Source organism: Halyomorpha halys, unplaced genomic scaffold (genome assembly GCF_000696795.3).
Source record: "Halyomorpha halys isolate HHAL.00 unplaced genomic scaffold, Hhal_1.1 Scaffold831.1, whole genome shotgun sequence".
Classification (NCBI taxonomy): Eukaryota; Metazoa; Arthropoda; class Insecta; order Hemiptera; family Pentatomidae; genus Halyomorpha; species Halyomorpha halys.
The window spans coordinates 319,402-324,465 of NW_027110085.1; the positions used below are offsets into that span (position 1 = coordinate 319,402).

Consider the following 5,064-nt stretch of genomic DNA (forward strand, 5'->3'; position numbering starts at 1 on the left):
TAATTAATTATTTTATTGTATTTTTTATCATTATAATTTATTTATTTTTTATTTTTAGTTACATATAATATGATTGTGTACTTGATACCCAAATACCTATTGCTCTTGAGTGTGACAGAATGTATTATTCCAATAAAAGTTTTTTTAAAAAAAAAAAGATAAAATATTACATTATAATCAATCATACCAATTGATTTTTTGTTTTTTATTTGTACTTATGCATATATCTAATTATATAAAATGATTTTCTACCTTTATATCCTGATTTTTATCAGCAAAGTTCTCATTTATATTGTTTTCTTTTCATTTTTTGAAAACTCATAATGTTAAATTGACTTTCACATATTACCAGTAATAATACTACTAGTCTATCCAGTATTTCTGGTACACCAGTAAGATTATATGATACAGAAACAATGTTAATACCATGTGCATAATTTAAAATGAAAAACATAATTATTGTACATGCTATATTATAATATCCTCTTTTATGAGTAAATAGTTATTTTTATATATAAATGATTTTAGTTATGTTTTTATTTTATGTATCAACATAAAGTATTGTTCTTTTTTTTTGATGAACCAAAAAGCAAGCTAACCAATTTTCCTTATCTATATTAAAAACATTATTCAAAACAAAGCCAAGATGGCGGCGAGTGTCCTCCAAAAAGTCTGTTGAATAGTGGCCATCTTGAGCAGATTCAAACATTATAAAAACTCTACTAATCTTCCTATCATGATTGTAGCCACAGTAAATTTAAGAAAAAATGGAAGTCAAGAATAAGTATTAAAAAAAATTTTTCATAAAGCAAAAGAAAAAACTCAAAACCTTAGTGCTACAATCGATATTGAGATCCGACACCTAGAGAAGGGGAAGGAAGAAAACTTAGTTTTGGGATTCATTTTGTTGCTTAGGCACGGACGGAGAATGATGTTTCCTGGATGAGGTGGTCCTCATCATCTTTTTCTAGCTAGCTCATGGTAGACATCTTGAAAAATAAGACATCGAAGAGTCACCCAAGAAGAAAAAGGAACTCTTGGTCTGTCAGCTGGAGGCAGGAAGGACTGGAAGCCATTGTTATAGAGTTAGACATAGCATTTTGGGAAAGAAGACATCAAAACTCATTAATCATCAAAAGAAGATTATGTGATTGGTTAGTTTTGTTCTAACTAGAATTTAATACAATTGTACAATAGGTATTAATTTAGTTTAAGTGTTATTAGTAGCAAAATGTCTGTTCTGATTGCCTAAGCTTAAGAGCTTAAGAGTCTATAATATTGTATATAATAAAATAAAAATCCTCATATCTATTTGATATTTAATCTTTTTATATAGCTTTTTCATCTTCAAAACAATTTTAGATATGAGTATAAGTAACAACTAATAAAATTCCTTTTATTTTATTAAAATAATCTTCTATTATTAAAATATATTGTCAATAATATTATACACATAAAAGCTCTTTATTAGGTCCAACACAAAAAGAAAAAATATTCCTTTATCCTGAAGTTTGGTGTTGGTTTTTGAATTTAAGGAGAAAAAACTAAAGATGGTTTTCATTGCCCTTGTAAATAAAAAAATATTTGGTTAATTATTAACTAGATATTATGGTTTCTTATAATAGAATCAGTTATGATAATAATAATTTTGGCAATTAATTAATGATATTTGAGTAAATAATTTTATGGCTTTAAAGAAATTGATGATCTTGTTAATATTCTATATATTAGATCTATCAAATAGGTTCTAATTTCATATTTCACTCATTTCTTGAAAAAATAAACTATATTTTTTAAAATATAAATTGAATATTTAAACAATAAAGTGAAATTAATAATGATGTAGTAGTAGACTACAGAATTTTAATAATTTAATTAATTTTTTTTTTTAATAAAACCAAATTATGACAAAAAAATCACATAAGGCAGTCTTAAATCTTAGTTGGGTATTTTTTTTTTTAAATAAACAAAATAATTTAAAATCATTCTTTTATTGATGGAATAACATTTGTAGCAAACAATTTTTTTGAGTAATCTTCTTATTCAGATTTGTTTTTCGAAGAGGGAGAAACACTGATGCTATTTTCATATTCTTCTATGTTTTCACATTGCCAATTTCATGCACCTGAAACATGAAATATAATAAAAATAAATCATAAATATTAACATGTTTGTAAAGAATAAATTGAAATTAAAAATAAGAGTTTAAATTTAAAAGGATTATTTACCTAAGAAAGAACTATTGACCACAATTATTAAGTGTGATAATAAATAATTTGTCTTCAAAAACCTTCAATATGGATAGATAATAGTAATAATAAGCCTGAAAAACAAAATAGAGGATAAGTACTTTCAAAACAGGATACTCATAAATATTCAATGACATAAAAAATAAACATACTCACTTAAACTCGTAGAATTGAGTGTCCTTCGGAGAATGTTAATGTACTACCTAACAGTGGCCTCATTTTAACTCTTAGAAAGTGGGTTATAGTTCACTAAATAAGGTAGGGGTGCTTAAGAACATACTTTTATAAAATCTCTGGATGAGGATTGTGCAAGATCCCAACAATTGTATTATTCTGGTTGATATAATTGAGGAGTGGAACTTAAAAATACTCCAAGAAAGTTGTTTTGTTCACAGTATAGTAAAGACTATGATCAAAGTGGGTACTTCCAGATTAAAGAATCTTATAATATTTGCACAGAGTATGGGAGTTGTCGGGCCAAATTTTAGAGCTTTGATCTCCTAGGACCTATGTGAGTTATTCTAATGATTGTAGAGCACATGGGCAGGCACTTTCCTTTATATTTCAAGCAATAAGGATTAAGATTATAAAAACAATGGGATTTTACAGTGTTATAACAGTGATGCTAAATACAGCGGTACAGGGAAGATAGAGATGACGTGTGGGGATGAAAATAAATAAATAAATTATAATAACTCCATCCACAATCTACTTTCATTTTACTATTGAATGTGAGATTAGAAATAACTATTCTTCACTTACTGGTATTAAAAACCGACCTTACTCTCGCTGACTTTTAAATTACCATTCTTAACACTCTTACTAAATAAAAACAGAAAAAAAATATCTATGTAACGAAAAACCTCATCTACTTTCCCCTTTTTCTATGAGAATCCTATTCAACAAAAATAACATACATCAGATGAAACAGATTCTCCAATCTAATAAGATAAGTTTACAACTGTCAACAGAATTAACATTAATGACATAAATAATATCGAAGCTGTCTTTTCCCCTAATTATTTCTCCATAATCATTTTCCAATATCTTAAACAAATCACTTTACTTAATGGCCCCTACAATATCTGATAACATTAAAATTCCTAACACAGTTCAATTCTTCAGATCACATTATAAACTTTCCAATGACTAAATACATCTTGAAAATCCTATCCCACTAAAACACTGCTCCAATATATTATCCCAAATGTAATTACTCTTCTACTGATGAACAAATGGATTGGTTTTACTTGAAACTAAATGAAAATTAACTTTTGAGCTTGAGATCCACTCTCTCTTGTCAATGAAGCAGCCATAAATTAAAGAACAACAGTTTTCCAAGCTGCAACTGAAGTCCATAAATAGTATATATAAATCCTGGAAGAAACTTTATAAAACACATTATAAATGCTAATGTCAAATGTTGAATTTATATATTACAGTACCATTATAAAAGACAATTAAAATTTAACTTGATAGTTGCAAAACATGGAAATAATAACATATTTTTAAAATTTAAGTTCCTAAATTGTAATTCCTCTTCTATAGTTATAGCAAAATCCTTTTAGGATGCTTTATGTTTGAATCACTTTTTCCATAATGATACTTCTATTCTTGCAATGGAGCCCTACCAAGACTAAAGACTTCTCTTTGAGTTTATTTATGTTTAAGTAAATTATAACACCGTCAATCAAAAAACTAACAAACAATAAATATTCTTTGTTTATTCCCAAATCTCACATTTATTATAAGATTATTTATTTTTGTCAGTTTTTTATCGCAAATATTTTCATTTTCATGTTCCCTTTTTTCCTCCTTCCCATACAAGATCCATTGAAATTACATCTACCCAACTCATGGACTGATTCTCTGTTTGTAGATCAAGGCCTTCTTTATAATCATTGTGGTTTTGCAATAGGAGAGCAATTTAAAAAAAATCCATCCCACTCCTACACCTTTCTAATACTCAATATAATATTCCTTGGCCTAACAAAAAATTTGGTTTGTAGTTTATTATTGGGTTAAATTAAAGATCACCTTCAAAGTGATTCTTCAGAAGAAATATACAAGATCATATCTAATAACACCACTAGCTCGACAATCAAAAAGTGATTTGGTATGTATCTGAGCAAGATACATCTATGCACTTTCCATCAAACATTATTTATTGCAACTTCCAATATTTCTATCCACTTCCACAGAAACAGTCTAAAATCATCAGAAAAGCACCAAATCAAAATCTATTTAGAACTGAATTCTAATTGGATAAACTTACATAAAAAAATCTAATATTCATAACATTTAAAAAATATAATATTATAAGATACATCTCCTCTGTTTGTTTACATATCTTTCTTTTATACAGGTGTGAGTGACTTTAACCTACCTCAAAATCTATTTAGAGCCCAATTTAAAAAAAAACTCAGAAATACTATTAGCATACTCCATCTATTTTAATAGCCATAACATTTAAAAAATACAATATTTTCCTTTTCTGACCACTAAATATGGTTCAGGGGAGGAAAGAGCACGCTAGACCAGATCTTCATCTTCTGTGTTTTTTCCAATTATATCAGCAAATTTAATCTTCGATTCTTTTTATCTCCAGAACTCCAACCTTAATATGTTCCTGTATTCTTGTCACATTAGTTGTAGAAAAGACGTAAAAGTAAGATTATGGCATCATATCAGTACTGCTCTCTAACTCCACTTTTTAAACTTGTGTTTAAATGAGTCCCCATTTTTTATATTACTAATAAATATTCTTCAATTGAAAAATAAAAATTTAATGAATTACATTTTTAATCTCTGACAA

At 27.2% G+C, this 5,064-nt stretch overlaps 1 long non-coding RNA gene across 1 annotated transcript; it reads right to left on the reverse strand.

Moving 5' to 3' along the window:
• Positions 1-2,073: 2,073 nt before the first annotated feature.
• On the reverse strand, positions 2,074-4,586 carry LOC106686489 (uncharacterized). Its single transcript, XR_001344013.3, has 3 exons — positions 2,406-4,586; positions 2,229-2,323; positions 2,074-2,125 (listed from the first exon to the last, which is right to left on the reverse strand). It is a non-coding gene; the product is annotated as an uncharacterized lncRNA (long non-coding RNA).
• Between the last annotated feature and the right edge of the window lie 478 nt (positions 4,587-5,064).